Source organism: Narcine bancroftii, chromosome 10 (genome assembly GCF_036971445.1).
Source record: "Narcine bancroftii isolate sNarBan1 chromosome 10, sNarBan1.hap1, whole genome shotgun sequence".
In the NCBI taxonomy this organism is placed as follows: domain Eukaryota; kingdom Metazoa; phylum Chordata; class Chondrichthyes; order Torpediniformes; family Narcinidae; genus Narcine; species Narcine bancroftii.
Window position 1 is genome coordinate 8,176,797 of NC_091478.1, and position 21,756 is coordinate 8,198,552.

The following is a 21,756-nucleotide window of genomic DNA, read 5'->3' on the forward strand; positions in this document are numbered from 1 at the left end:
TAAAAATCTAATCACAGAAGTTGTTGATTACTTGAAAGAGTTACAAAGGTCTCTGTGTAATTCCTGTTTCCTCAATGCCTGTTTGTACTTTCTGTATATCTCAAAACTTCTAAACAATGGCTTATATCACCTGGTTCCTCAGCCAACTTTTAAAAACCACACCCAACTTTAGAATTTATTACTGGGCAATTAATATTAGTTACTTAAGGTATTGGTTGAATTATTCAGAATTATCTCTAAATCCCCATTGGGTAAATTTAGAAATTAAACCGATACAAAATTTTTCAATTTGCTCTATTTTGGGAGCTGCTCTCCCTTTTACTCTTACTAAATTATATAAACAAATTGATAATCCAATGGCTAAACATACACTACGTATATGGTTTCAATTCCGGAGATTTTTTGGCCTAAGTCATTTTATCTTGGAAACTCCTATTGTACTAAATTTCCTTTTTCATCCCTCTCTAATTGATCAAGCTTATTTACTCTGGAAAGTTAAAGGTATAACATGCTTTTCGGATTTATACTTGGATAACTCTTTCATGTCATTTGAACAATTATCCATGAAATATGATTTACCTCGATCTCATTTCTTTCGATATTTGCAGATTAGGAGTTTCTTAGTTTCGACTTTACCCTCTTTTCCCAATCGGGAGACTACGACTGTTTTAGAGGATATACTATATTCAAAATTCCCTCCAAAAGGTGTGATATCTAAATTATATAATATAATTACAAAAATAAATTCTGGGACTTTTTAAAAACCACAGACTATTGGTCTGGCTTGCTTTTGTTCAGATTTCCCAAAATAACAGACTGCTCACCATATTGATCAATACTGTTCACAACATTCTTTAATGAAGAAGTATTTATAAATAAACTCAGTTTTACAGCATTTTCTAAGATAATTATAAAATCAAAGATTTGAGCAACACCTGGTTGCCCAATCTTTCCACGGTGATCATGCATACATTGGCAAATAAAATAAAGCAGTGGTTAATTCAATCCTATAGTCTCAATCTTAAGAATGATGTATTTTCATACCAAGTTCACTCTCATATACAATCAGCATTTCTCTAGACAACAGTGCCTTGTTTCCTTACATTGACGTCTGATACATGACACCTAAACTACAATATTCTTTGACAAGACCCATTTTCACTTTACATCACCAGAGAAGCACAACAAATGTTGCAGATTTTGAAGTTCTAATTGACATTAGACCTGAAGGCCATTAATTTCATACATATTTCTCAGATTATTTTTTTTACCCAACAGGGAAGACTACTCAATAACAAGAGCCGTATCCCTGCAAACTCACATTGGGTAATCTGTATCCATGGATGTTGGTTCTATTTGTCTAATCTGTTCCTTCAGTTCTTTCAATCCTTATATGAAATCCTCCCTGATCACTATATCATGACCATCAGTTTACATTATATAATTAGTAATTAATTTAGACATCTCCAGCTCTAGCCTTAGGGGCTGTTGAGGGAGCTGGAGCAGGGCGGAATCTTGGACTGAGCGGTTGGCACTGAAAAGAGATTGGAAGTGTTCTGACCATCGGTTGAGGATGGAGATCTTGTCGCTGAGGTACTTTGCTGTCTGAGCTGCGCAGCGGGCTTTGGACTTGGGGTGAGGGGCCGTACACAGCCTTTAGAGCCTCGTAGAAACCCCTGAAGTCGCCAATGTCCGCGCTGAGCTGGGTTCGTTTGGCGAGGCTAGTCCACCACTCATTTTGGATCTCCCGGAGTTTGCGCTGAAGATGGCTGCATGCGCGACGGAAGGCTTGTTTCTTCTCTGGACAGGACGGCTTTGTAAGGTGAGCCTGGTGGGCAGCTCGCTTCTTTGCCAGCAGCTCCTGGATTTCCTGGCTGTTTTCGTCGAACCAGTCCTTGTTTTTCCTGGAGGAGAAGCCCAGTACCTCTTCAGTGGATTTCAGTATGGTGGTCTTCAACTGATCCCAGAGGGTTTCAGGGGACGGGTCCGTGAGGCGGGTTGCATCGTCGAGCTTTGCTTTGACGTTTGCCTGGAAGTTTCCTCTCGCTTCGTCTGACTGCAGGTTTCCAACATTGAACCTCTTTCTGGGGGCTTTACTGTTCCTGGGCTTTGGCTTGAAGTGAAGGCTGAGCTTGCAGCGAACCAGCCGGTGGTCATTGTGGCATTCCGCGCTGGGCATGACCCTGGTGTGGAGCACATCTCGTTTGTCACTTTCTCGCACCAGGATGTAGTCCAGGAGGTGCCAGTGTTTGGATCGGGCATGCATCCAGGTAGTCTTAAGGCTGTCCCTCTGCTGAAAAAGGGTGTTTGTAATGACAAGCCGCTGTTCTGCGCAGAGCTCCAACAGGAGGCACCCATTGTCGTTGCACTTGCCGACGCCATGCTCGCCCAGGATTCCTGGCCAGGTTTCTGAGTCTTTGCCGACGCGAGCGTTGAAGTCGCCAAGGATGACAACCTTGTCGGCTGTAGGGGTGCGTTGGATGAGGTTGCGCAGGTCAGAGTAGAACTTGTCCTTTTCTGCTGGTTCCGCCTGGAGGGTTGGAGCATAGACACTGATGAGGGTGATGCGACGCTTGTTTTGAAGGGGGAGTCGCATGGACATGATTCGGTCCGAGTGGCCTGTCGGAAGGTTTTCGAGTTTGGAGGCAATGAAGTTCTTGACCATAAAGCCTACACCAGATAGGCGTCGTTCATCCGAAGGCTTGCCAGACCAGTAGAGTCCAGATGAGGTCCTCACCCAGGATGAGACATATAAGGCAATCGAACAACTGAAAAGTGGCAAAGCAGCAGGTATGGATGGAATCCCCCCAGAGGTCTGGAAGGCTGGCGGCAAAACTCTGCATGCCAAACTGCATGAGTTTTTCAAGCTTTGTTGGGACCAAGGAAAACTGCCTCAGGACCTTCGTGATGCCACCATAAATCTATGCCCTCAAGTTTTAGATTCTCCTTCCCTGGGTAAAAGACTTACCATTTACCTCATCCATACATTTCATCATTTCATCAGATGCAAGGATCGACAATGAGATAGACAACAGACTCGCCAAGGCAAATAGCGCCTTTGGAAGACTATACAAAAGAGTCTGGAAAAACAACCAACTGAAAAACCTCACAAAGATAAGCGTATACAGAGCCGTTGTCATACCCACACTCCTGTTCGGCTCCGAATCATGGGTCCTCTACCGGCATCACCTACGGCTCCTAGAACGCTTCCACCAGCGTTGTCTCCGCTCCATCCTCAACATCCATTGGAGTGCTTTCATCCCTAAAGTCGAAGTACTCGAGATGGCAGAGGTCGACAGCATCGAGTCCACGCTGCTGATGATCCAGCTGCGCTGGGTGGGTCACGTCTCCAGAATGGAGGACCATCGCCTTCCCAAGATCGTGTTATATGGCGAGCTCTCCACTGGCCACCGTGACAGAGGGGCACCAAAGAAAAGGTACAAGGACTGCCTAAAGAAATCTCTTGGTGCCTGCCTCATTGACCACCGCCAATGGGCTGATATCGCCTCAAACCGTGCATCTTGGCACCTCACAGTTCGGCGGGCAGCAACCTCCTTTGAAGAAGACCACAGAGCCCACCTCACTGACAAAAGGCAAAGGAGGAAAAACCCAACACCCAACCCCAACCAACCAATTTTCCCCTGCAGCCGCTGCAACCGTGTCTGCCTGTCCCACATCGGACTTGTCAGCCACAAACGAGCCTGCAGCTGACGTGGACTTTTTACCCCCTCCATAAATCTTCGTCCGCGAAGCCAAGCCAAAGAAAGAAGAAGAAGAATTTAGACATACAGCATGGTAATAGGCTTTTCCCGCCCATGAGCCTGCATCATCCAATTCCACTTGTGATGCACTGAGGTAGCTGCAAGCAAGCACAAAACTCAAAAGACTGTACAACAGGCTTTATTGCAGTAAAAAGTCTGAACACCAGTTCAAGCCTTGGTGGCTCCCTATGTGACTGGCTCAGGAGGGGCCGGCTCAGGTTTATATTCGGGTCGGCTGATTGACAGCTGGCCAGGTGGAGTCAGCCCCTTCGGTGGTCTTCCTTCAGGTACAGAGATTGTCCCCTGCAGTAGGCGGATGGTCATATTGCCACACACTCAATTAACCAACGACATTTTGAAAGGTGGATGGAATTTATTTAAAATCCTGCGACCATGGGGTCTGCACCCAAGATGGAAGTGCCGATAATCGGCAGAAGCCACAGGGGTTTCAGACTCCTGGAGCAGAGGATTGGCGCAGGGAACCAGAAAGCAGGGAGACCACCCCCCCCCCCCCATCTGAGAAGGTGAAGCAGAGAAGGTGGCCCACAGGATGGTGTGAACAGCAGCGAACCAGTAAGGGGATCTGCAGCTGAAGGATGACTTGAGGCAAGGATCTCATGGAGGCTGTGGCTGCTGGTGACCGCAGTCACGGGACTCACTCCAGGCTGTGAACTGCTGGAGACTGGCTCAAAATTGGCTGAAGAGGTAGCTGGTATTGGAACCGGGATGCAAGAGGGTGCTGAGGGTGCTGCAAGGTTCCTAATCATACTGGAGGTTTGGATCTGGAGCTCGGGTTGCTGATAGCTTGGACTGGACTCTGTGTGGTTGCGGAGGCTGCAGAAGCACTGGAGGGGAATCCACGGATACTTGGAGACTCGGGATGGGGGGGTGCGGGGGAACGAACCTCTCTTTTGCTCCTCTTTCTCTGACTGTAAGAAGCCCTTCAGGCAATTTCTGCTGATGGAGAATCTGTCTGCCTTACAGCAGGCAAAAGGCAATTTTGTTTTATTTCATGACAATAAATTGAATCTTGAAAAAGAAGTGCCCGGATGAAATCAATGCAGACAAGGGGAGAACGTACAAACTCTTTAGAAACCGCCAGATTCAAACCCCAGTCCCTGGAGCTGATAACCACTACAGTAACCATGCCATCTCCAGCCTCTTGAGAGGATAGTGATACAAAGTTTTACATGTTGCTGGTTGACACTACAATGAACTTTAGGCTGCACTTGAATCAAATTGTCAAATGCTCTGGGAATTTAATGCTTCAGGAGGGCTGAAATATGCCAAACCTCTTCATTCCTAGAGTAGGACAAGGATTACATTGCCAATACACATTAGGTGAATCATGTCCATGAATTTTTTATAAATTTGGATCCTTTGCAATTTGAAATTTGCTACTTCTAACACATTCTGTTGTAGATTAGGCAGTCACTGACAATTTAAATTCAAAGTCTGCATTTCTATTCTCTCCTCGAGGAAAGTAGTTTGGACTGAAAGCATTTTTGTAGATTTGCAGAGTTCTGCAAAGTGCAGGGTCTTATTGACTGTCCAGTTCTTATTTTGCAATCATTGTGTGCTAACCAGAGATGTATGCAATCAAAAGCAATTCCATCTCTGCACTGGTGTGTCACATACATACACAGTGCTTAATGCAAGACAATTCCCAGCAGTAACAATGGTTTTGATGCTTTCTATCTATGGTAATCAGCTGTGTTATCTGCATTGCTGCTAGCATGACAGACCAAGGAGTGGCTAATGAAAGACAAAGACAATCCACTTTCAACATGGCATCAGTGGAACACTCAAGCACGTATGACTAATATACATAGAAAAAGTCTCAAGATGCCATATGTAATGTGATGGAGAGTGCACATAGGTAGGATTCTCCCTATTAGTCCGTGCCACCCAATTACACCCAATTGACCACAAACCCCATTCATTTTAATATTTTCCTTCCATCTTTCTGAATATCCTGTCACCAGTTTATCCAGACTTTACCCAAATTTCAACAATGGGGTTGTTGCCAAAACTTGACGCATTTCCAACTCAAAGCCAAGATGTTCTTATCGAGTTCTTGTAATCCACCCTCCCCCTCCGCCCCCCATCCACCACCCTCCCCCGCAACAACATGATTTACCAGGATTGTTGTTTAAAAAGTGCTTGTAAGATCTGTAAGGACCCCTATCAGCCCACACACAGCAGCTTCCAGCTACTCCAATCGAGAACGAGACATAGAAGTATTAGAGTCAGATCCGCCAGCTGAGGAACAGTTTCTTCCCACAGGCAGTGAGACTGCAGAGTGAATGTTGAATTGCTAAAACAACTCTCCATGACTAAACTATTTATTAATAATATTTATTATATACATAATATATGTATATAAGACATGTATATAGGTTCTGAGAATATAGAATGTACAGTTTGTCTGTATGTGTGTTTGCACTGAGATTGCACCAGGGACAGGAGAATGATGTTTCATCAGGTTGTACTGTTACAATTGGATGATAAATAAACTCGAATTTGAACTTAATTAACTTGTGACCACTTTAATCAATACCAGACCACATAGTTACTTCCTAGTTTCTCATTTAAATTCTACATTCAGGCAAAGAAAATCACAATGCCTCATTGCAAAGGTAAACATCAAAAAAAGTCACTACTTTTTAAACTCCCCTTAACCTGTAACTACTCCTGTAAATTTACGAATTACTTTATTGCTCATTTGATCGAAGATACCCATGTTTTTAAAACCTGCCTTGGTTCTTATGAGATCAGTTTCTTTATTGATTATGTATCAACTTTAATGATTTCTATAGTTATTTCCCCCTCTCCCTTCTGAGCCACATTAACCATTTCAAGATATATTGCTATCAAGTAATTGTGTACATCTGATATACATTTCAAGTGCAAATTCTCACAGATTTCCATAGGGTTGTTGCTTCACTCACAATCAATCCCATTGGCAATATTCAGGTTCCTTTATGGTCATGCACATAACATACAAAATTTGTCTACTTTAGTTTGCCCATAAAGGTTTACAAAAAGACACAACTTGTCCAGCGTCCCTACCAAAAAGAGAAAAAAGAGCAAAAGAGAGTCCCTTCCGAAACAGCCAGTCCATGGATCCTGCTATCTCCTCCGATGCCGCTGCCTCCCTGTGCTTCCTTAACCTTTGCGGCTGCCCAGCCTCAGAGTTCAACAAGACTGAAGTTAATTTGCAACTGAACTAAAGTAATTCCTTCTTCCTGTTCACAGTATCATGACAATTATATTTTGTCTTTATGGACTTTGTAACCCAAATGATTCCCAAGAGTCAAAACTTAGTCAGATTGATAAAATCATCACAATTTTCCCCAAAGGCCACGTCAAGTTTATTCAACAGTTGTGATATTTTAAAAGACAGGAATCGGAGATCATTACATAACTTCCAATATTAATTGGAATTGGAAGTATAATTGCAGTTCTGCAGCTGCTCCCATATTAAAGATCAAGAGGAGTATATTCAATGAACACATTTACTGTCCTTATATTGTCAGATCTCTTAATGGACATCCAACCTAATTCTTACTATTAAATATAACCAACATTGAAGCTATGGCCTTTACTTATCACCCATACAAACTTTGTTCAGCCACCAATTCCATCACTGAGAACATTTGAAACTGAAGCCAAATAATTTTTATATTGGCTTTGTATCACTGAGAATGCAGATCTACACAATGTTCTTCTTCACCTCTGCTTCACTTCCTCTTCCTCTGAGATCCCATCTGTACTTCTGTTGCCACTAGATTTGCTCTTCTATTTCTGATCAGTCTCCCTCATCTGTAGGTCATAAGTTCAAGTTTATTGTCATCTGATTGCACAAGTACAACCCAACGAAACAGCATTCTCCGGTCCTCAGTGCAAAACACGCAGCCACACAATCAGACAGACATACAGACAAGCACTGCAGATGCAGGACGAATATACATATATAAAGATAAATAAAATATTGTTTAATAAATGGTACCATCTTAGTCGTTCTGCATTCAGCAAGTAAGTCTTCTTCCTGTACCCTACTTTGCATTAAGTCCCACTCAGCCATTTGATGACTGATGTAAGTTCCTGTGGAGCATCATCCTACTTTAAAAATTCTCGTCATAAGTAAAAACATAGAAATGCTGAAGGAACTTGGCAGGTCCTGCGGCATCTATAGGAGGTAAAGATATATAACTGATGTTTTGGGCCTGAGTCCTTCTTCAAGGTATCAGCAGGTCCTGCAGCATCCATAGGAGGTAAAGATATATAACCAATGTTTCGGGCTTCAGCCCTTCAAGGTATGAGCACAAGTCAGGCAGGCGCCTGAATAAAAAGACTGGGGGAGGAGGGAAGAAAGGGCAGGGGGGTGGATAGAAGGACAGAAGAGGAACGGAGAGAATTGATCGGAGGAGTGTTGTAGCTCCGTGAATGCAGAGCTGGAGGAAAGGAGACAGAAGGAAAAAGAGAGTGGGACAGTGTGAGAGGAAAGGAGACTTGGGATAGGGAAAGGGGAAAGATGGGGGGAGCTAATGGAAACTGGAGGTCGATGTTCATGCCATCTGGTTGGTGGGTGCCCACTTATTCTAATCCTCCACTCCCATTTATTTATTAGTGCCTGTGCTTTCAGCTGCCAAAACCTAATTTCCCTTCAAAACTTTTTTTTCAATTTTCTACATTCTCCTTAAGATCAACCTCTAAGTTGTTTGCCCCAAAATTTCCATAATTGTCTCATTATTAATTCTTGTATGATAACTTACTGTGAAATGTTTTGGAGCATTTTCTTTTGTTAGAGGTACAATATTAATACGTATTGTTGCAAAACTCTAGAAAATATTGCCCTGAGGTGGCTAAAAGCATTTATATAGAACTTTGATATAATCCCATCCACACTATATCAAAATAGGAGATTGAGCTATCATTCTGTCGTGAGCAGGATGAGCTAATTATTTTGGCTGTTTAGGTTTGGACTACATTGGCTCTGACACAACAGACCACCATCTACTTATCCTTAATCCTCAGACGCATTTCCAAATTATATCGACAACAGTGGCCAACAATTGGCCTAGATCCATTTTATTTGCACAGAGTGTGAGTTAGTTATCTGGAGTGACACTGGCAGATTGCTCAGGCTGTGCTGATGTTTAGTTTAATATAATACTTTTAACACCATACAATTAAGTTACTATTGGTTCAGTAGCCAGTGGCTTGAGGCTAAATGTAGTTATGTCTCCAAATGCTATTTAATGTAAATTTTATAAAACGCGAGCAAGTAATGGGCACAGTTTCCTTAAAACGCATAAAAGTTTAATGTGCATTGAACATTTTCACTAATGGCTTTAAATGAAACTGTGCTGTATAACCAAGCCTTTACTTGAAAACAAATTTTTAAGGCTCATGAATCAAAATATATCTTGATTGTGGTCAGAAAGGATTTGCCCTTCAAATAACCCAGTCAATATTCTGATGCCAAATTCTGCATCATGAATTCAAATGTCCCCAAGCTCAGGTAAAAATAATAAAATGTGAAATAAACGATGAGCAGAAGTTATGAAATCTTTTAAAGCAGTTGGAAGATCTTTTAAAGCAGTTTGAGTTTTTTTTCTCCCTAATGCATGTATTAAGCTTATATCAGTGCTCAAACAACTCATTTGCATCCATCTAATCTTTACCCTTTGATCCCCATTTCTCTATCTACTGATATGCTCCTTAAGCCAACCATGTCGAGTTATGTGAGTGTAAACTTCTCCCAGGCATCTGTCCTTGCCAGGTTAAATTTTACTGATGAGATGGGGCAATACATGCCAGATTTTCTCTTTCCAAACAGATGAGCATCATGTCATCAGTTTCATCAATGCCAATTTCTTTTCAGCTTTCAGCCAGCACAGAAAGTGCAAACTTCATTCAACTCAACAGCAATTTAAACTTTGCAACCACTAACTTCAGCCTTGCACTTGGCCATGTCGACAATTTAGGTCATATTCGAATTCCTACCTTCATCACAAATTCAAATGCTGCAGTAACTCTACTCATTAATCATTTCTGAAATAAACTAGGGGCTAAATTGGAGCAACTGAAGTATTGATTAAGTTACAAATTCCAGATTGTTACAGGTTTAGTTCTTGATCTGTATTAGCCAGATTGGTCTCCACATAGGAGAGCATAGAAAGCAGGTTGGCTTTCTTGCTCCCTGATGTATGGAGATTCCTATGTTTGTATAATTTGTTATAAGATTACTAATATTATTCTACAGAATATTCCATGTACAAAGGCCTGCCGATACATGGCATCTAAGAGATAATTGCTTCATGCAATTGCATCTGAATTAGAGGAAGGGGAGATGGGATTGATTTTTACAAAGTAAGGTAACATTCCTTAAAAAGAAAATAGGTTGGACTGATCTGAGTAATGCCCATTATTTTCCAGCTATTTCCCCATGGAAATAGCAGGTGGAATTATTAGCCAGGGCATTCAAGGTTATAGAGAGAAGGCAGGGCAGTGGGGCTGAGTGGGAAAATGGATCAGCTCATGCGCCAAATCGCCTACTTCTGCTCCTATGTCATAAGGTCTGATGAAACTTTTGAAGATGCATTTCCATTTCTAAACTAACTTGATATCATTTCATTGACCTTGGATGTTGGCCAGGGGACAGTGTGAGAATAAAAAGGTGGCATCCAGATTGTAGAAAGATTGGTACTGGTGTATTCACATGAGTGTTAGAATTTGGCCCCCTGTTCTCAGTAGCTGTACATTGTTTTTGTTCTTGGGGAAACAGAATTGATAAATAATTTATGACTGAGCAAGCTGGTGCAGTATGGAGAGTCAAGTGACCCCTCTGGCAGGAACCTGGTTGGAAGTCACCACATCTGTCAATCAAGGTTAAGACCACCCACAGTGAGCACACATCTTGCATTGAGCCCTTTGAAAGAACACGCACCTCATACAGGCTCCTTTAATTACCTACATTCCTGAGCTGGCTCCCACTGGCCAGCTGGGGGTATAAAGCCCAACTCTTGGAACAGCTGGGTCTCTTTTTCCTGACGATGAAACCGTTCCAGACCACGAGTAACAGACAACGCTGGAGCATCAATAAAAAGGGGTGTGCAAGTAAGGTGTTGGGGGGGCTAACTGTGGTGCACACGGACAAATCAATCCTTGTAAATTCTTTCTTTCCAAACTAATCGGGGTGCCATACATGCACCAGATCGAAGGGTGGTAGGTAGTATTGCTGCACTTTTTTTGGTATATTCTATAGATCGTGGCTTGTAGTTAGTTGTGTCTGATGGTAGTGAGCTGCATGTGCCTTGTTTGAGTGTGTGATCTCTGTGGTGACTTTCCCTCATGGTCTTTTGTCACAATCAACATGGTTTCTCGGACCCACCGAACTTGTTCCTCACATCACAGCTGGTTAAAAGAGCAAGCAGGTAGTTAATTGTGAGATAATATACATAATATAATTGGGAGATAGTCGGGGCAAATGGTTTATGCACAGAGGTGCCGGAGTCTGGAATGGGCTACCAGGAGTAGCGATGGAAGCAGATAAAAGAGTCGGAAGAGAATGAGTGTGTTCCTAAACTCAATAGAAATACAATGAAGGAATGAGTGAAGCGAGGTGTAGTTTAAAACATGTTAATGCTCGCAGATAAATTCATAAACAATGGTGTTTTAGATTTTTTTTTAACAATGACAAGAAGTAGAAGGAAATAATGTTGATCAGAAAATAAACAAGTATTGCCTGTGGCACTGAATTCCATGGGAAGGATGTAGATGGCATTCAGCAAATCGGGAGGACGAAGCATTGGCGCAGACACGGAGCTGGAGTCAATTACTAGGTCATCTAAATATTAAAGGAGAAAATGCTGGAGAGAGAAACAAAGTTAATATTTCAGTTACATAGAACACTGAACAATACAGCACAGTACAGGCCCTTCGGCCCTCGATGTTGTGCTGATCCATATATCCCAAAAAAAAGAAAAAAGTTCCAAACTCTCCCTACCCCATAACTCTCTATCTTCCTTTCATCCATATGTCTGATGAAAAATTTACCCCTGAAGTCTACCCTAAACTTCCCTCCCTTAGCTTTGTACACATGTCTTCTGGTGTTTGCTGTTCCTGCCCTGGGAAACAGCTGCTGATCTTTTTTTACCCTATCTACATCTCTCATAATCTTGTACACCTCTATCAAGTCTCCTTTCATCTTTCTTCACTCCAAAGTGAAAAGTTCCCAGTTCTGCTAACCTTGCCTCATAAGACTTGTTTTCCAATCCAGGCAGCATCCTAGTAAATCTCCTTGGCACCCTCTCCATCACTTCCACATCCTTCCTATAATGAGGTTACCACAACTGAATGCAATACTCTAAAGCATAGTCTCAACAAAGATTTATAGAATTGCAACATGACTCTACTCCTGAATTCAATCCCCCTATTAATGAATTCCAGCATCCCATAGGCCTTCGTAACTATCCTATCAACCTGTGCATCCCTTGAGGGATGTATGGATTTGGACACCAAGGTGCCTCTGTTCATCCACACTTTTAAGTAATTGACCATTAATCCTGTACTCAGCCTTCCCAACGGTGGAGCAAGCAGAAGAGGAGATATCTCCCAATGGCTGTAAAGGCGGATGAGGTTGCCCAATAATGGGTAGGGAGGCTTGCAAGCATGCCGCAAGAACTGTCGTGGACCCACAACAATCAAGACTTGCCTACCTAGCATGTGAAGCCTGGATTCGGTGGACTGTGAGGAAGAGACCATCATTGGTTCAATGGACAGAAAGGCAATCCTCAGCAATGCGTCGTGGAGCACTAAGAGGGCACAGTGAATTACATACAGAACACTGCTGGCCATCCATTGCATCCTGACCTGTCTCTAGCCGTCTCGACTATGTCTTGCCACTGGGTCCAGATAGGCCAGGATGAGAGAGTAAGGCTGACGACCTGCGCAGCTCTCCTTCACTTTAATCCAAGTCAAGTGTAAGTCTTGACTTAAATCTAACTTTTGAAGTCATGGATGGAGAACGAAGGATGGACACATACACACTCAGTGTTAGCCCTTCCAAAATGTATCGCCTCACACATCCGATTGAAATCCATCTGCTACTTTTCTGCCCCACTCTGCATCCTGTCTAGATCTCTTTCAACCTTTGACAACCCTCAGCTCCATCCACAACTTCTCCAACTTTCGTGTCATCCATAAACTTACTGACCCATCCTTCTGCCTCTTCATACAGGTCATTTATAAAAACCACAAAGAGCAGTGGATCCCAGAACAGATCCCTGCAACACTCCATTGGTCACCGAACTCCAGGCAAGATACTTTCTTCCACTATTACTCTCTGCTTTCTTCCTGTAAGTCCATTTTTTATCCACACGGCCAAGGTTCCACTGATCCTGTACCTCATGACTTTCTGGATGATTCTCTTGTGAGAGACCTTTACAAATGCCTTGTTAAAATCTGTGTAGATCACTTCTACCACTCCACCCTCATCAATTTCTTCTATTACTTCCACAAAAAAATGCAATTAGATTCATGAAGCTCAGTTGTTGACTTTTCAGCCATTGATTTGAAATGCTGTCTCAATATAGAGTAGATGTTGCCTTGGTCCATTTGATATTTCTTGCATTTTTTGTTTTTAGTTCAGATTTACCACATCAGTAATTTATTGCTCATCATTGTTTTACTTAGATTTAAGACAGAATAAATCTAACGAAGATGTGAATGACCAAGATGAATGAGAATGGCTGAATTAAAACAACATGACAACTCAGAGGAGGAGATTCAGGAAGGAAATGGGACAGTAAGGTAACTGAACTTAATTGGTCAAAAACACTTGTAAATCTTGTTGGTGCATCCAATTCTATTAATTATTGACAGCTTTCCTTCTTGTCAAAGTGCTGTGCGGTCTCTTGAAATAAAGTTGATTTTATATTTCATTCCTAATTTCTTTCTGAATTTAAATATTTTACATTTTTATCTGATAAAATAATTTTGGTGTTTCTTTTAGAGAAATGCTTATCTGATTCAACTTTGCAATATTTTATACAATTACATATCTCAAAAAGTTTGATTAAATCTGCCCAAAACTGATGTTAAGGAACTTTCCATGGGAGAAATATGATTCACCCAACTAGGAAAAGAAATTTGATCACCGCTCATTTTTCAAATTTTAAAAATGCTATGCAAATTTTAACAATATTACAGTTGAGGGAGCATTGGACATCACTCGAGCTCTATTCTGCCATTCATTCTGGTATCTGCACACTAATACCCCTGCGCGTAAAGCCCTGCAAAAGGTAGTGGACACAGCCTAGGACATCACAGGCAAAATGCTCCCCACCATCAAGAACATCTACAGAGAACGCTGCCATCAGAGAGCAGCAGCGATCATCAAGTATTCACATCACCCACACACACTCTGTTCTCACTGCTACCACCAGGAAAGTGTAGAGGTGCCAAAGACTTGCACCGCCAGGTTCAGGAACAGCTGCTACCCCTCCACCATCAGACTCTTCAACAAAAAACTCAATCAGGGACTCTTTAAGGACTCTCACTTTTGCACTTTATTGAGTTGTTTTCTTTCTGTATTGCACAGTCAGTTTATTTACATTTCTTTATTTGGTTACATGTGCATGTTGAGTACAGTATTTTTGCACTACTAATAAGTGGTAATTCTGCCTCACCTGCAAGAAAAAGTATTTCAGGTTTTTAAGTGATATCATGTATGTACTCTGTCAATAAACCTGAAATCTATATTCAATCCACATCCCATGTCTCACTTTTTAATTACCACCACATATGAGACTACCTCTCTCTCCCCTTCTATCTCTCTTGATACTGATGGCCCTGAAAAGGCATTCAATTGACTGCTAAGACAAGCTGTGATGGTTCTTAACATCTTTGATATCACAAAGGCCCATGCCCAAGTTGGCTGCTCCCATGCTTGGCAAAAGACCATGGGGGATGCAGGCTCCGGGGGATCAGCAGACCGACGCAGGGCACCAGAGCAGGAGAATGACCCCTTGCTGAGACAGAGAAGTCTGGAAGCTGACCTGACAGGGAAGGTGACCACAATAGCAGACCAGTGAGTGGCTCAGCAGCTTAAAGATGCACACAGGCTGTGCACTGCTGGAATCTGGCTCATGGAAACCAGATATTGAGATTGGGATTTGTAAAGGTTTCAATTGAAAGGCGGGTCCATGAATGGGTCTGGGGCACTGACTGCTTCCTGATTATATTGGAGGTTCAGAAGTGGGAGCTCAGGTTCAACGACAGAGTGGACAGGAGGCCGTGAGGCCGCAGAGGTTGCGGGAACACAGGAGATGGATCCATGGACACGGTGTCTCCAAAGAGATTCTCGTTTGCTCCTCTTTCTGTCTTGTTGTGGTGCTAGTGGTGCCTCTTTGGGCAAACATTGACAAACATTGTGTATAATAACATGATAATAAAGAAATCTTGAAAAATATTTTTATCATACAAATACTTCCTCCAATGTTTCATGCAAAAACTTAAAATCAGTGGTTCTCAACCTTTTTCTTTCCACTCACGTACCACTTTGTATTCCCAATGCCATACGTGCTCTGAGATTAGTAAGGGATTGCTTAAGATGGTATGTGGGTGGAAAGAAAAAGTTTGAAAACCACTGTTTTAATCGTACCTAATTGACTCATTACATGCACGGTTTCATAACTCCAAAGGAAATGGACCAATGACAATTTTTCTCAAGCAAAATATTTCAGTAACCATTGGGTTTAGGGCAATGATTCTCAACCTTCCCTTCCCACTCACATATCACCTTAAGAGATTCCTTACTAATCACAGAGCACCAATGTCATAGGGAATACTTAAAATGGTATGTGAGTGAAAAGAAAAAGGTTGAGAACCACTGCTTTAAATCCTTCCTATGAGCTATTGTTTCATTGAAATGATCTTGATTGTCCCCAAGCTTTGTTTCTAATTTTTACAACATACACAAGCTGCTTTAAAGATCATTCTGCCTTCGTTTTGCCACTCTCAAAACAACTTGCTGGTTCCCTCCTCTGCAACTAACACGAATCAATCATTCATTACTTCTCCCCATCTGGATATTGACATAACATTGGATTGGTAGCACTTTAAGAATTGTACCATTTAACCACATGCAGTCTGTGCATACATTATGATGATGTTTAAGAAGAAACCTTTCAGAGGTTCATTGGGAAAAGGCTGCTTGCCTGGTTGGTAGTAGATTCACCGCAAAAATGTACTGCTTTACACAAGATAAGTCCATTGTTCACTTAAATAACTAGCTTTTTTTTTTTTTTTTTTTTTTTTTTTTTTTTTTTTTAATAACTAGCTTTTCTCCAGGGTCTTAAGAGAGGATAGTGAGAAACAGTTTTTAGATGCGCTGATTGACAAAATGATGAACTTTGTGATATCTAGCATTTGAAAGGAATATTAACTGAGAGTGATGGAATAGTTAGTCTAGTTGGCAGTCAAGGAGTTTAGCAATTGAGTTTGTCAGTGAGATAACGGATTAGGTAATTGGATCAGTGAGTGTTCAGAGGATAGATTACAAGCAATAGATCTTCCATTGTGGAGTCTCAGTTATAGTAGTTGTTCATTAGTAATAATTGTCACTCTTTGAAACAAATATCCAGGGCAATACCAAATGCCCAGAAGTTTTCGTGTCACATATCACTCTGGGAATTCTTAATATGTCAGCAATGAAAAAAACAATGCTGTGAGACCACAGACACCAAATTGACTGAAATTTCTCTTATTTGTCAATTTGTGTTTTGTTCTCTTTCTAATCACCCCCATTGTGACTCATATTTACTGTATGAAAATATAATGAAGTTGAACTCCATCTTCCAAACGTGTTAATGGATAGCTTTAAAAAGTGGGGGCAACACAGATTCCTGAATAAAAAAAGTTCAATATTGAGACGTGTCACCGAGACAAGGTCTTTATTTTTTTAGTCTATAGACTTCAACTGGTCACATTGAGATGGTTAAGATGGTTATCAAAGGGGTAAATAGACACAAACTTAAGAGAGCTGACAAGTAATCTCTGCTTAGTTCAAAGGGCAGAAGAAATTTAGAATTTCTTCTCTCACTGTTGAAGCTAGATTAGTTGAAATGTCAAAACAGGGTTGATAGATCTTTTGTTATGGAGTGAACACAGAATGAAGCAAGCAGATATGAATCATCTATACTTAATTGTATTGTGGAACAGGTTTCAGAGCTCACTGACCTGTTCATAATAAGCAGAGAATGCTTCGATCTCAATGTGGAGGAACGCATTGCTGCGTGTTCCTCTGTCCATCTTTGCTTTGTAACCTGCTGATAGCATGCATGCCTTGCCATATTCAATAATTGTCTGGGAGGTTTATCTGGGACTCTGGCTAGGTCTGTTATTGTTTCTTGATAGCTTTGTGAAGTTCATTGCGAGATTCAGTTGGGAGTGAAACCCCTGGTTCATCCATAGTTTCTGGTTGGAAAACATTCAGATTGACTCCTTTAGTAATACAGTCCTCTACACATTTGCAGATGCAGCTGGCAAAAAAACTGGCATAATTGTTTGAGTTGGCCACAGAATCCTTAAAAGTAGACCAGCCCCCTAACAAAACAGTCACATATGAAATGTCCTCAAACTTTCTCCAATAGATTCTCATGCATCATGTTGTGCTTGTAAGCAGGGAAATGCACAGCCTGTTAATCTGAATTTTCCAAAATAAAGGTAGGGATGGAGCAAGGAACATCTTTGATTGTTCTGTAATATTGGTCAAGGATGTTTGTGACTCTGGTGGGGCAGGGGATTCCAATATTTTGATATTATTTTGGAGCAGACTCTTGAAGTTGGCCTGGTTGAAGCACCTAGCTATGATGAACAAGACCCTGGGTATTCTGTTTCGTGGCTCTTGCTAGTGGTGCACAGCTCATCAGTCTGGAATATAAATCACTGTCAGAATTACAGATTGGCAACCAATAACTGTAGGAAATATTCAAACTCTGAAGTGAATTTTTTAACCAACCGAGATAATATCATGGAACTATTCATAAAGCTGGTTGACTAATAATAAGTGATATTGATTCCCAAACTATGATAAAAGAAAATAGAAGAGAAAATAAACCACTGTGCATAGAGAAGGGCCAATGGTCAAATATTAGAGTAAAACACAGAAGTCTGCAGTCACTGTGGTTGAAGTAAAAACACAAGGCTGGAGAAACTCAGCAGGTCAAACAGATTTCTTTATATAGTAAAGATAAAAATACAGAACTAACTTTTCAGGCTTGAGCCCTTCATCAAGGTATGGATGAATGTCAGCAGGCGCCCGAACAAAATGGTGGGGGGAGGAGCACAGTCCCAAAGGCAGAGGTAATAGTTGGATCAGGGAGGGAGGGCACAGCAGCAAGCAGGGGGAGAAGGGATGGCTTGGTGAATAGAGAGGGCAGGAGGGGGGGGGGGGGAAAACAAGACATGATCATCGCTTTGACAGGCATATACATTGAAACTTCCGATTGGTGGATAATTCATAGTCAGGTGGTGTTTAAAAGAGAAGGGGGGGGGAAGTTTAAGTAAAATCAAAACTTATTGTATCTTTCCAAGTGATCCCAAATCTTTTCATGGGATCACTGACAGCTACTTTTCACAAAAGAACCACCTATCTGTTTTGCACATCACCATTAGTGGGAACATTAGCAAGCAAGGAGGAACTAAAGCTAATACACCTAATACACAGAAGAGGAAAAAAAGAAAGGGCAAGCATTCAGCTATAGGATAATCGGAGGAGATGCCAGCAGGCATGTTGGAGTATTGTCCTAAATGTGTTTTCGGATAAATTAAAATGATCTGTATAAATTTAAGACACAGTCATAAGACCATAAAATGTAGGAGTGGAATTAGATAATTTGGCTCATCGAGTTTACCCTGCTGGTTAATCATGGGTGATTTGCTAACCTTTTTAACCTCATTTTTCCTTCCTTCTTTCCTAACTCTTCTCAATCAAGAACGATTGAGTTGAAAAATTAATTTATAGTTTGCAATATTTAGTTTAAAATTTTGGATTTAATACTTAAACCAAATTAATTTTTGATATATTTAATTAAAACATTTTATTTTAAGCATATTATTGATTTATTTAGAAATGATCACACATGGATTTAAGTAAAATGACCCCAGTTTCAGAAATGATAACACAAATAAATGATAGATGTAATGGTGAAAATCTATCTCAGTGTAAAATTTGGAATATACTTTCTGCTTACCCAAGAAATAAAAATCTTTCTCATATTGTAAATAGATCCCAAGTCTTCATGAATAACTCCCAAACTCTTCCTCAAACTAGTGCCAGTGTAACTTCCATAAAATAGAATTGGTAACAAAAATACTCAGTCGGATATTTTCTGAAGCATGGTCTGTGTTGAGAACCCTTGAACGAGTACATCAGTGCAACTACAGATCAAATTGTTTTGTTTCAAAATAAGCGAGAACCTTAGTTATTATTTAACATCAGGAAACATGTCTAAAAGCCAGGCTGATAGCAATGGCCCCTGCTTCCTGAGTTAAGAGTGAGAGATGATATCACAATTTATTTATTTGATGTACAACATGGTAACAGGCCATTTCAACCCATGAGTCCATGCTGCCAAATTTACACTCAATTAACCTACACCCCTGGTATGTTTTGAACGGTGGGAGGAAACCGGAGACCCCAGGGAAAACCTACGCAGGCAATGGGAGAATGTACAAACTCCTCACAGACAGTGCAGGATCCGAATTCTGGTCCCAATCAGTCACACTATAAAGGCATTGCTACGCCAACCATGCCATCCTTAATTGTACAAGATTCTAAGAGGCAAGATTCTCAGAGTGATGAACCTAAAATTAGGGGATTATCAAAATAAATATTTAGAACAGAGATGAGGAAAAGGAGTTTCCATCTCTAATTTTCATTTATAATTAATTTCTATATATTCTTCATTGCGCACAAAACATCAGAATGATTTGGCTTTTAAGTTTATTGGATTGATTGTTTTAAATGGTCTTTATTTTCCTATATCTTGTATAACCAACACACAATTTCTACCATTATTTGTGAGAGCATGGGCAGTTGGAAATATTTTAATTCAGTGGGTCAACCTTTTTTTTTAATTGTCCCAACTGAAATTAGAATCATCTTTGTATTAGAGTAAAGATTTTGCTTTGCCTTTTGTCAGTTAATTTAATACTAAACTAAATTTCAGCATGGCATGGTTGGCGAAGTAGTTTGCACAATGCCTTGACAGCCCCAGTGAGAGGGACCAGGGATCGAATCCAGTGCTGTCTGTAAGGAGTTTGTACATTTTCCCAGTGTCTGCATGGGTTTTCCCCTGGGGGCTAAATTTTTAACTAAAAGTTAAATTTTTTTAAAGATTAAAATAATAAATACAAAGGAACTGCAGCAGGAAAGATCCAACTGCTTTCTTTTCAAATGGTGACACACATTGACAAAGTTATGAGTGCTCAGGGCAGAAGAGTCTAGTTTACTCTCTGAAAATGTCATCTCCATTGAAAATTGGATTCAGCCAGAGGTGAACATTTTTGATTATGGTTCTGGATGTTTTAGTGTTCCCTCAAGAAATGCAATTCTAAACTTTTCAGTAGACATTTTTATTCCCCAGAGAAACATTTTTTTCCCTGGAGTTTAACTTCCCCAAATGCTGTCAAAAGAATTGTTAATATGCAAAATTTGTAAACAGGGAGAATTTTAATCTCATTGATCTGAAAAACCATATTTCCCATTCACTCACAGTTAAGTTTTGCTAACTCTATTTTCCCCGAGGCCTTGCTACTGAACTGACAGCATTCAACAGTACTCTTCAACCTCTCCAAGGTTTGTGACCCTCGTGAAGCGGAACTGACTGCTTTCCCATGGCCTCAGTCGCACTCAGATTCCTCAGCTCAGGATTATTCTTGACTGCTGATCTCTGCCAAATGTCATAGTTTTTGTAGCTTGTTGCTGGATACTCATTAGGGATGTGAGCCAACCTCCAAGGTCAACAAGAGGGAGTTCATCAACTTCAACAGGAAGAGGGAGTGCAGTCATAGGGATTTGCTTGGCATAGGACTGGAGGGATTGTGAGATTTGCATAGGGATTTGCTTACATTTCAGTCATTTTCAGGGGTGCAGTGCTAATTTTTTTTAGGTGCCAGAGCTCACCAAAAATGGTGACAAGGAGGTCCCGCGAGACCTGGCCTTGGTAGCTACCATGTTGCATTTGACGTTGTATAATTGAGAGCATTATATAATTTAATAATATGACAAAGTATTGCACAGTTGCATTCACTTGATGTTAACACGACAGGGAATTTGACTATAACTTCCACTAATCACATTATTTATAGACCCCGCGCCACTTAACTTAAAGTGTATTAACTAGAAACATACTAAGTCTTTAAGTAAGTAGTCTTTGAGATGGACTGAATAAAGTCTGCAAGTCACTGCACCGAGTCTTATAAATGTACTGAAGGGTGTCCCCCATTCTTGGATCCCCTCTTGGATGAAGAACACTGAACCTGAGAATGAGCTCTCAACTTTTCCAGAGGTTTTAACCACTCTGTCATGTATTGACAAATTGATGGAGAAATGTCTCCACCTTCGAGGCAATCATCAAATACTGGGAATATCCCACAAGGTGTCCTCATCAGTCCAGTAGGCTGGATGATTGGATTAACTGATCTATACAGCTTCATTTGCCCATCCACCCACACAACAGTGCATTCCCTTGCAGCTATAATAGTCATCTCTACCTTCCCTTCGTATATCAATGTATTCAGAATGGTTTCTCTATCTTCCATTGACAGGTCCACCTTGTTGATTCCAACTTTACAGATGTATTTCCACACTTCATGAGAAGAAGCAACTGAATTGTTGCTTTATCATAGGACTTTCTTTACTCTCCCGTGCCACTTCAACCTTATTTTGTAAGAATTTGAAACCCTGTTGGTTCAGTTCTTC

General features: G+C 41.0%; 1 long non-coding RNA gene across 5 annotated transcripts in view; it reads right to left on the minus strand.

Moving 5' to 3' along the window:
* LOC138744117 (uncharacterized) overlaps positions 1–21,756 on the minus strand; it is a 140,284-nt gene that overhangs the window by 63,481 nt on the left and 55,047 nt on the right. For 2 of the 5 annotated variants that reach the window (XR_011345292.1, XR_011345296.1), the window contains one exon: positions 7,078–7,586. The exons of 1 other annotated variant lie outside the window; for it this stretch is intronic. This is a non-coding gene — a long non-coding RNA (uncharacterized lncRNA). Of the gene's footprint in view, positions 1–1,713; positions 1,871–7,077; positions 7,587–14,299; positions 17,703–21,756 lie in introns of those variants that run through there. 2 more of the 5 variants (XR_011345294.1, XR_011345293.1) reach the window with 2 other exon arrangements.